This window comes from Lichenostomus cassidix, chromosome 4, assembly GCF_008360975.1.
Source record: "Lichenostomus cassidix isolate B80296 chromosome 4, HeHo_3.0, whole genome shotgun sequence".
Lineage (NCBI taxonomy): Eukaryota > Metazoa > Chordata > Aves > Passeriformes > Meliphagidae > Lichenostomus > Lichenostomus cassidix.
This window is the reverse complement of record NC_139484.1, coordinates 26307522-26318883: the sequence shown is the minus strand read 5'-3', so window position 1 is coordinate 26318883 and position 11362 is coordinate 26307522.

Here is an 11362-nt window from a genome sequence, read left to right as displayed (position 1 = left end):
TAAAAACTCTGGACAGGATGTGCTGGTTGATTGGTTGTTGCCTTCAGCCTGCACTGTGCTAGTGCAAGTGTGCCATCAGGTGGTGCAGAAAGAAAACTTGACAAAGAATTGATCCTCCAGCTTAAGCCTGTTAAATAGAGGAGATCAAGTGTCCCCTAAAATGCCACTTTTTTATCCACCAAAAACAAGTGACAACTATTGATATGCCACCACAACACTAAATGGGAAATAGCTCTCTGTCTGGGCTTCCTGGGGCTGTAGCTGCAGGGACAAATGTCTGTGAATTCAGCAGGCTTTGAGGCTCCTAGGCTTCTACAGAAGCTTAGCCTTTTTAGACTCTGTCTTTTAGACTCTAACAACCACAGAGTGAGGTGTGTGTCCCACCTGAGAGAACCAAGCAGCTCCCGAATGACCTTTCTGAGGAGCAGCAGGACCTGTTCAGGCAGGTGATACTGATTTCAGTACAGCTCAATTCGGCCCAGAAGGGAAGCTGCAGCTGTCCCTGGGACCTGCTGGTGGTGCCTGGTTGGTGGAAACCTGTACACCTCTATGGGGATACCAGGAGATCCTCCATCCTCCCCCTTGCATTGCTTCCAGCCATGCTGGAGCAGGTGAATTTGGGTCAGAAATGCCGGATTGGGATAAAAAAGTTGGTCTGAAGTTTGATCCTACTGGAGTTGTGTCAAATAAGAGTCACTGAAGCTGAAGGCAGTGTTGGAAGCAGAAAACAGAAATCCCAGTGACAGAGCAGCAGCAGGATGCACACTGCCTGTGTGTCTTCACTGCCTTAAAAATGATGAAGTTGGCTTAGACAAAGTTTTAATTGAATTTAACTTTTCCTTTCATTTGCCCTTCAGGCAACTGGTAAGGCTTTTCCAAACTGGCTAAGTTAAGGGCTCAGAAACAGCAAATCCTGCTTTTTGAGGGTGCTTGAAAAACAAAATGCTGTCCTGTGTTTTGCAAATTTGAAACCAGGCTCATCTGGGGCAGTTTAAGGTTTTGAAAACTGATATCAAGTCTTATGTTTTACTTCTTGAAAAACAGTCCTGAAGTCCTGCATCACTGAGGCTTGGAAAAATGCTCATTTGGGCATTTTTAGGGTTTGCAGATTGGAGACCAAGTCCTGCATTGTTGAGCTTGGAAACAGACACCAAGTCATGTGTTTTTTTGGGGACTTGGAACCAGGCTCATGTGGTCAACTTGGAGGCCAAGAAACTGAGGCTAAATTCTGTGGTTTGAGGATGTAGAAATGAGGATTAAGTGGTGCAGTTTTGGGGCTTGAAATGAGGCTCATTTGGCCAAATCTGGGATTTGGAACACAGGACACCAAGAAATGCAGACAGAGCCCAGTGCTAGGATATTGCTGGTTAGAGCCTGGTGCTGGTAATGCCAAGGTTGTGGGATTGATCCCAGTATGGGCCATTCACTTAAGAGTTGATGAAGGGACCCATGATCTTTGGGTCCCTTCCAGCTCAGAATATTCTGTGCTTCTGCTTTGGGGTCTGGACAGGGACCTTGTGCTGTCCCCAGGCTGGCAGCAGAGTCCCAGCCCTGCGTGTTTGGGCTCAGCCCTGAGGCTCCCTGCCTGATCCTGGGGAGGGTCCAGGGGCAAAAGGCAGTTCCCAAGCTCCCACACAGCCCCAAGCCCACTCTGTTTTGATGGCCAGAGCAGTGGGGGGCTCAAGGAGGCCCTGAGCAGATCTGTGTCCTGGTGGCTGCCATCTTCCCCATGTTTTTTGTCATCATTGTGCCCCCATCCTGCACCATGGGGTGCTGTGCTGGGGAGAAGAAACCATGTGGGAGGAGGGAACGTGGTGCTAGCGGGGGGTAACTGGCCAAAAATATCCTGATGGCCCTAAATATCCCAGAAGTTTATTAAACTGCTAAAAAGGGGAGTTGAGTGAGGAGATCAGCTGGACAATTTCCTGAAATGTGGTGCTTCAGGGACTTCCATATACTGCTCTGATTCCCTGTTGGTGTTTAGGAGGTGGTGGTTGTAGTGCTGAATCCTCTTGTTTGTGTCATCCTTCCCCACAGCATGGGGGTCCCACACAGACAAGTCACTGGGCAACAGGGCCCCACCAGAAAAGTGTATTTCCTGAAAAATCACCTGCCCTCATGAAAATTGGGCTGAGACAAATATCTTGTTCTTTATGCCTAGGACTTTTATGAATTTATGCAGAATATTTATGCCCAGGACTTTTATGAATACCAATTTTAAATGAGGTAAATGTTTTTCAATGGAACAGAAATGACTCATCACCTATTTACTATTACAGTTAGTAAATAGCAAACACTAAAAAATAAGTATTCTCTCAGAAATGGTTTGGCAACACATCTCATTTCAAAAGAGCTACAGAAATGCAAATTTGAGGATGTATTTGATTTTTGCCTTGCCCGATTCACTTTGAAGACAAAAAGAAATCCTCCCAGCCACGCTCAGTTGTCTTTTGTAGCATTCGCTGGGGGGCAGCAGTGAAGGCAGATGTGATTCACAAAGATGGTGTCAATTAGTTTCACCTTTATGTAAACAAATGGTCCAATTAGGTTAAGCCCTGAAGCTCCTGGAAAGCTCTGTGCTATTTCCATCGCAGCATCTGGACTCCCCTGGGAAGGCAGCACAGCACAGTGCTGCAGCCACAGCTGAGATGACTTTATAACAACGTGCTAAAGTGTGGCAAATGAAGCCCTGCTGTATTTCAACAGGTAGTAAACATCACCTGTTTCTTCAGTCGGTTGTGGCAGACTTTGTTTTACTTCATGTCACACCTGCCAGCATAATGTTTTCATTTATCTCAGTCACATGCCACTGGCTGATATTTGAGGCTGTAGAGCTTTACCTAATAGTGCATCTTGGAATTCAAGCCTGTTTTTTTGAGCAAGAGCTCTGTCTTTGAATGAAACTCCCACATGAAAGGTAATGACTTATCCATTAGTGCACTAAAACACTTCAATGTAATTTCTAGGTGTTCCCACTGGACAACCTGAAACTGCCAACATCATGGGTTGTAAGTGCTGTTGGGTGCTTGGGATAACCTTCCTGCAGAACTCCTGGCATCCTGCTGTCAGCTTCCCAGGTGTGCAGAGCTCAGGCTGTGTGTGCCCAGTGGGTTCAGCAGCCAAGTGCGCATTTTCTAGTGGCATTGTTGGGGAAAATACACACCAGTTGAAAAATGTGTTTTCCTTACTGGAACTGTGACCAGTAATTTGTTACTGAGCTGAATTCAGACTGCTCACTGGTATTTGCCCAGAGTTTGAAATGACTGCCTGGAGTGTGATCCTCTGGTAAAAGTGGGAGTGGGAAGCCAACATGGGGAAGTGTGAGACTGGACCTCTGCAGGGCCATGCTCTGTTCTGAACTCTCCTGCAGCTTCCCCTGATCTCAGACATGTCTCAGCTCCCAAATACAACCACTTTGTATCTCCCCAAGAAAATTACTGTTTTCAACCCTCTGCATTTTAAATTTCCTACAATAGGATTTTGTGGCATCAGATGCATAGAAGTTTGCAGGTGCTAATGGAAAACAAATAATATCATATGCTGCCTTTGTGGTAATAAATTCTGCCCCATGGGAGATCACTGATCCTATGTTGACATTTGGTAACATATCAGGTAAGTTACTTAGAAGTAAATTTCTTAAATTACATCTTTTCAGTGTGTTTTCTTCAGCCACAAAGAAGGCATGTACATGCTTTTAAGAGAGCATGTTGAGTTTTAACCACACCTACCAACCGGCTTGGAGGATAGTCTGCATTGCTCTGGTATGTTTTCCAGGGAACTCTGCACTCCGAAGAGCACATCATAGTAAGGGAAAACTATTATATGCAGGTTGAAGCAGCATAAACTTGCTAGTCTTGCAATGGCATTCCACTTAGCTTTGATGTTGCCTTAAATGACCTGCTTTGTTTATACCCTTCTTCCTTTTACCTTTACAAAGAAGGAGATAGTCACCTTCAACAGAGGAAAGAAACAATTAATCCAAGTTGTATGAAAAGTTTACCCAAAGTTGGAGTCTTTGGGCTTTCTTTAAAGCTGAATTCAGGCTCCATGTTTCCATAAGCCTGTATTTTTTGGCTCACTGGATGAAAAAGTACATTGAGCAGTGCCACCTGTGACAGTTGCTTTGCGGATTTGGGCTTTACTGGCTGTGTTTGAGTCATCTGGTCTAGCTGCAGAAGCCCCACAGTAATCCCTGAGGTGATGGTGGTTGTGGTTTTCCTGCTGGCTTGGTTAGCTCAGAGTCCTTAGCCAGTGCTGAAAAGTCTTTCCTTGTGCCATGGCTCCTGTGTGAGGCTGTGCCTGCCCAGGCATCTGTGCATTGCTGACTGCATGTGGAAGGGCAGGAAGTGCTGTCACTGTTGAGCAATTTCTGTTAAGGTGGAAAGGGAAGTGTTGCTCACATCACTGGCCACAAGATTATCAGTTTTTGTGGTCACAAGTAATTGAATGACATGTCCCACCCAGGGGCTGTGGGCACATTGCTACAATATACAGTTTATTGTGCAAACCAAATGCAAGTGAGCAGAATTTGGCAATAACTGAAGAGCTTTATCAGTTAACTTCTTTCTTTCTTCCACTGCAATGGTCCAACACAGACCATATCAGCTGGGTTGTTCAATAGAAAATAATATCATTTCTTCCTCCAGCCTGCAGAAATCAGATACGTGGAAACAGAGAACAGTATGAAGCAAATACAAACTGTGTTATCTTGGAAATGAATCTTTCAGTTAAACCAGACACACTCGGAGCGAAGACAAGGTTAGATCATCGCTGTGAGTCCTACGCAGTACTGCCAGGTGCTCACAGCCAAAACAGGAAATGAGCAAAAAGGCAATCTCTGCAGAGGACTTAAAACTGGTCCCTTGCACTGATGCCTCCGGAAGAGGGCAGGTGAAATACCTCAGCTTTCACTGGTAGCTGCACCAGAGAACTGGAAGAAATTTGCTTGAGAGCCAGAGTCAGTCTTCCACTCTTGCAGGCAACCATCCCATAGCATCTCTTCTGGAAACAACCAAGCTTTATCCTAAAAGCTGGTTTTAGTTCTTGCTGTCACTGATGTAAATCCTTCAGAATCTTACTCAAATGAGGGTTTGAAATTTTGCCTCATATCTGGACTAAAATGGCTAACAGTTGTTACCTAATTTCCCTGCAGCCAGCATCTTCACTTATGCTTTGCCCCATGACTTAATTTTATGTTTACAAACAAGCCAGCTTCTGTAAGACTTTAATGAAAATGTTTGAAAATTTCTCTAACACATTACATTAAAAAAAAATTAAAAAATCAGTGCAATGCTATGAGTCATTACATGTCTAGTGAAAAATATATTGTCCAAAACACCATAGGATTATTTTTTTTCGGACAGACACATCTTATTCTTGGCTTCCGTTCCTCCAGTGTGTGGCTAAAGCTCCAGCTATCCTCTGTCACTTCAAAGAGATGAGCTCTTAGAGTACCTTTTCATTAATTCAGAACTATATGATCTTGGACATCATACTATGAAATTTATTTCTCCCTTATTTTATAACTCTAGGCCTTAATGTTGAGTCATATTACATAACCCTTCCTATTGCTTCTCTAAGTTTATTACATGCCTAATTGTTGTTCTGCCATCATTACTACAAATATAAACAAGGTAGGTGTACAGACCCCACTGTGAAGAGTTCTGTAAAATTCCTTCCAGTCTGACAACTTTTCTTCATTTCCCTTGTCTCAGCTGAGTTTTATTACACTTTTCTTTGTGTATTGTAAAAATACCTTACTGGTTTACAGGTTGTCTATGTCTGCTACATTTGTCCTGACTCTGAAATCAGTTATCAAAAGTATATGGCGCTAAGAAATAAATTCACATTTTATTTTACTTAGTGTTGGGCATAAGGGTAAGTTTTCTGTTATGGAAATAGGCAACCTAAAGTAAGCAATTTTTGAAAAGCACAGCAGTTTCCTGCTAACTCTAAGGAGCTTGGGCTTCAGGTGTTCCATTCAACAATTTCACTGTTCAAAAGGCAAAATAGGAAACAGAAGCAAAACTACAAATGTGCTAAACTTCCTGGAAAAGCCAAATACAGGAAAAAGCTTAAAGCTATTTTTATTTAATTTCTTAAAGGAGAAGGCTCACCTATTAAAGTATCAAAGACTTTAAAAAAGCTGAGCTTGCGGAAGATCAGCTCAAAAGTAAGCCATGAGCCACATAAATAATTGATAATATTTTTTTCCCTCGCTGCACAAGTTAATGCTACTGCAGAGCTTGGTTCCTGCTTTGCCCTTAACCACAAACAAGCAGGAGGCCCCTCTGAAAAACAGAAATAACATGCTAAAGCAGAAACATGCTTTAGCATGTTCAGAGTCCAAAAGTATTCATAAAAAGCTTTGCAGTAGTTAATTTCTGGAGAAAATAATGACTGAACTGATGCAGAGAGGGCACTATAAAAACTGCTACAAAAGAGTCTCTCAGCACCAGGACAGATTTGCAGTTTGGCTCACCCTTTTCCAAGCTGAATGTTGCTGAGAAGAGCTGGAGATCTGTTGAGTGACCAAACACAAACCAAACAAAAGCTCAATTTATTTAAACAAGCAATAACTCTTCAGGCTGTCCAAAACTCAGCAGTCGGTCCAGACCTAGCCTGTTGCCTACAGCTGATTCTGTTCTGAACTGGCACCTAAGTTCCTATTAGATTTCTGGCATTGATGCCTTTCAGTGCTCAACACCTCTTTGTGACCCTTAAAGGAATTTGATAGCTCCTTCCCATCTTCATATGGGCTTTAGTTTTGCGTCTGAGATATACTTTACAAGACCAGCATATTATGGGACTGAGGAAGAGAGAGGTGCAGAACCCCATACTTACTGTGGGGCTGGGGACTGGAATGGGAGCCAGGGAACTGCCAGGCACAGCTCAAGGAAGGAGGAAGTTTCTTCACAGATGCTTAAGATGAAAGACCTATGTTTCAAGAAAATAAGATTCTGCATAAATTGATACTGTGTGCAGTATGTGAAGATGTTTCAAACTGGGTATTGTAGCATCAACCTTCTAAATAATACAGTAGTTTCCATTCATGGGTAGAGTATTAGTGGCAGAATATGAAGAGGATGCTCCTGAAAGAAACAAATACAACGTTTAATAATAATTTTACTATGACAGCTCATTGTCTAGATGGGAAGGTAACAGATATCACATATCTATGAACTGCAACACTAGAACTGCTTTGCAAATTTCTGCTGTTATTAAAGTCATTGAAGCATGGAGAAATGAACAAAGATAATCATCCCAATGTAAAGCACTATTAACTGTGAAATTTTTCCGTGGAATGCTTCAGTGCTTTTTTACAGCAATAATGGTATGGACCCTTGTGCCTGTATAAATTTTTCATGCAGTAAACTCCATTTCTTCCCCTCACGATAAAGTGCTTTTGAGTTCAGCAAGAAAACAATGTTGATTCAGCAGCACACAGAAGACGCCCACACACATTTAGCTGGCATCACATGGTATCTGCTGAAACACAGCCATCACAAGGAAACAGGCTCTGGCACAGCTCTTCAGGCAACTGCTAGGACATATGGAAACCCCAGGATGTCCTGGGAGGTGAAAGGAAAAATGTTATTGAAAGACTCCCTGTGTTTTCGTTTTACAAAAGAATAGTTCAAATATTACATCTTTATTTGAGAAATAAACTATTCTACATATTCCTTATTAAAAGCCCCAAAGGAGAAAATTGGAAACCTACCCTTAGTTTGTTTTTAAAGTTCAGAGCTTGTTCTATTTTAGTCCATGCAACTATGCACTTGGCAAAGGATTCCACCTAAACCATCAGTCAGAAATCTAGGCAAATGCTTTACAATCTCAGAGAGAGCCAGAATTATCCTTGCCCATGCTTTGGCACAGAGATGGAAACACACCTTGGACCCCAGGCTGACATAGGGCAACACAAGAACATTTTTCTGGGCAGGCCTAGAAATCCCCTGTCAACAGCAGCATCTAACAAGCTTTCAACTCCTTATGAATGACAGTGGATTGAATAAAACCACAGAGCAAAAATGTCAAGATGGAGAATGTTAGAGCTCAGAGATAAAAATTAACTCTAATATTCATCGACTACAAACATGGAAAAAACCCAAACACCAGGCATGTAGGAAATAAATCATTAACAGTAGATTTGAGTAATTCAGTGTTTTATGGGAAACTCCAAAAAACCCTTTGCATTTTATCAGATCCCATGACAGTTAAACATCTTACTTCTGGCACACTTCTTCATGACTTTGTATTACAGGGAAGGTTACTGAAGGTTGAAAACTCCCTTTGAATCCTCACAGTGATTTTGCAGCTTTCAGCATTCTGATAAAGTTGAATTCTGCCAGGGCTGAATTCAAGTTGGAATGGAAGGCACATCTCCCACCCCCGGCACAACTCTTCGTCCTGCTCTAACTGCTCTTGTCCTCTTATTCTTCTTTAAGAATTCAACCAGAATTCTTCTCTGCAAAAGTTTCTTCTCTGCATCAGTTCAGAATTCTTCTCTGCAAAATCACTGTGAAGATTCAAAGGGCTCAGTCACAAACCTGCTTTTAAATGCTACTCATCAAAACAAGTGAAAAGAAACAACACATATGACACAGCAGCAGAGCTGATTTTGAATTAAATAGATTCTGAGTTTTCCCAGGAGAACTCTGAAGCACTTAGGGAGGAAAAAATTAGCCTGCACTACTGCTACACAGGAAGCAAGTGCCTTCTATGTGGGAATAGCTACACTTTTTTGTTTTTCCTCTAGTGTCTGTATTACACAGGAATTTGGAGGGGAAAAAGAAAGGTGGCAATCAGGAAGCTTTCAGAAAAGGTGGGAGAAGGGTAACATCAAAAATGATCTGCGCTACCTGTCTCAGAATTTAAGTGGAGGACAAAAGAATGCACTGATTCTTTTTTTTTTATAGTAACAAAGGAAGAACAGAACATTAGTGGCAGAACAGTTACTCATGAAGACCTGAATTCTTTATATAGTATCTTTAGCTCAGTTTCTAGAGTTCTTTGCAAAACATTGTCATTACAACGCATGGCTTAGTCTCCTGGGAAACTGCAGCAAAGCCACCACTGCACAAGTAAATTCAATTAATCTCAAGACTTAACTATACTTTAAACACCCTACTTGCTGCTTAGCACAGAACCCCCCAGCCATTGCAGCTGGTAAAGCCCAGCTGACAAGACAGGCAGGTCTTAACAACAAAGGTCAAAACACTAAATTATCCAACAGGCCCACAATCACTGAGGTATATCCAGAGCAAGCAACAGAGTCTCCCCAAAGTGTGTTTTGTTTTCTTTAAAAAAAGAAAAAAAGGAAAAAAACCTAAGCTAATTCTTTAGAACAAGAAAAAACAGATACTCTGAAGGAAAAGTAAAAAATACAGTAATTTGCATGTGTTGAATACCCTGGGATAAGAATTTGTTAGCCAAGAGCCAAGTTAAACTCTATTGCTAACAGAGCTCAGCCAAATACTGTCTTATCTCTCTAATCACAGATGGAATGAAGGAACTAGGAAGCAGAATGAAAAAAAAAAATTCAAACACTTGCATGCCTTTAGTTCTCTTATCTACAAAGCATCAAAGGTAAACTCAACACTGTTAATTTTTTTCCCTTTTTGCAACAGGAAGACTCAGAGAGGCATAGAAATGTTTGTTCCCTCAGTAAAACTGCGTCATCACACTTTTCCTAATCTTATTAGGATGAGGACATGACCGTGGGAAGCCAGACAGTATTTCCACTCTTAGCAGGAAGCCAAGGACAGTTATGTGGGTGCCCAGCTGTGTGGAGAGGGGCAGAGTCTGTTCAGCAGCACAGAACAAGCTCAGAGAAATGCCTGAGGAAATCAGGTACTTGGCTAATGTGAGTTCTCATTCAGCACCTAACAAGATGCATAAATACAGAAAGTGACAGCAAAGGAAATGCCAAAAACCTGCTTGAAGGCTTTTTAACACCAGCCAGGTAGCATTAAAGACACATCAGTCTCTCCCTGTGACCTGCCATTCCATATTCACACGCTACCTTCAGCCCTACCAGTAACAGCTACTGACAGAGCAGTGGCTTTCAAGAATTTTGGACTGATATTGCCAGCTTTCAGAAAGGACATGAATGAAAGAATGATTTAAAACAATAAACAGGAAAAACATTCAACATAAAGATTTGAAAAGCCAAAGCACTGACTCAAATTTTATTCAAGTCGAGAAGAGACTTCCTGTTAAAGACCAGGATTTTGGTTGACAAAGAATTTTCCATAATTAATAATTCATTTCCTTGCTACAGACTTCTTGCAACTAGGAAGTGTGTTCCAGCTAGCTTGAGGAAGATCACTTCATTTAAAAACAGACAATTAATTTATGAACTAGGACAGAAAAATGGTCATTTTCCACCACCCATTCTGGACACTATGCAAATCCACGATCTTCTACATTTATCGCCCACACATCAGTTAGCCTCTTTTTCCTCTGAAAGGAAGCTCTCAGCAGTGTGCCAGAGACTAATTTGGCTCCCTTCTCACATATATTAATTAAACCCTCATCCAAATGAGAATTGGAAGATGAGCCCTTTTCCCTTGTAATGTTTTAAAATGCAATTAAGAGGAAATGGTACAAGTGAAAGATGCCTAGGCACACACAGTGGTTTCCAGCAGCAGAATAATTTGCCCTAAGCAACGTTCATTCTGAACACAAGGTGATGCACCAGGACAAGCCAAGAAAGAACAGGGCTTAATTAAATTTCATTAAATGGAAATAAAATCTAGACATTGCACTCTGTAACAGCTCTGTCTCAAACGTTGCCTGATCAAATCCCTTGGACTGTGGTGTAACTAACAGTTCCCCTCCTTCCATGCCACCTGGACTCCAGGTACTTCAACAGTCCTTGGGGCTGGACAAGATGTTTCCCTTGAGGCTTCAGCAAGAGCAGCTCCTGTCATCAGAGGAATTTTATCCAGTCACACCCTTCCTGCCACTAAAGGGGGAAAAGAGGGTGTGTGGTTCTCAATAAATTGGGAAAAAGCATATATTATCACAGCAGCTTCACTTCTGTACTAATTAGAAAATACATATATAGGCTGGAGGGGACATAAAAACAGGTAACAACTGCACACCAGACACAAACATTACTTGGATAGTACAAGACTTAAAATTTTATAAGACCAGAAACTTGCATGCAAGTTAAAGAACACTATTGTTAATCCAATTCCCTTTTCCCATTCTCATCCCCTTTGGTTCCCCTGTGTAAAACAGAGCTGATGGAAGCTCAGTTTTCTTCAGAGAGAGTGAAGAAGGAATACTGATGATTTTATATGCATTTGGAGACATTCTTGGAGTAACTGAGGTGCTGTGAGGAGTTAAGGGAAGT